Source organism: Elephantulus edwardii, unplaced genomic scaffold, assembly GCF_000299155.1.
Source record: "Elephantulus edwardii isolate Elephantulus edwardi_28Jun2011 unplaced genomic scaffold, EleEdw1.0 scaffold00056, whole genome shotgun sequence".
Taxonomy (NCBI): Eukaryota; Metazoa; Chordata; class Mammalia; order Macroscelidea; family Macroscelididae; genus Elephantulus; species Elephantulus edwardii.
The window spans coordinates 6,980,452-6,980,856 of record NW_006399806.1 but is presented as its reverse complement, the minus strand read 5'-3'; positions in this window follow the sequence as shown (position 1 = coordinate 6,980,856).

The window sequence follows — 405 nt, the reverse complement described above, 5'->3', positions numbered from 1 at the left end:
CACCCTTTATTTAAAACAATCTGTGTTTAATTTGAATTTTTAAATATTGATTCTGCTCCCACCTAAGAACAGAGTCCAGAGTATACAGATCTGGAAGTAAAAACGTTTCAGTTTTAACAATCAGAAACATGCGGTTATGTCAAAACTGAATAATGGGATAACATGAATGTCAGTTCAAAGTGAGATATAAACAGGATAACAGTCAAATTTACTGCTGTGCAACAATGAATGAATGGAAACCCAAAATCTCTGTAAATGTTCATTGAAATTAATTAAACCATGAAAACAATTAACATATAAAGGTGTATAGTTATATGTCTATAATTTTAGATATCTAATTTTATTTGGTGATGTTGTCAGAAAGATTTTAAATATTTATATTCTGATTTGTTGAGACCTATGAGA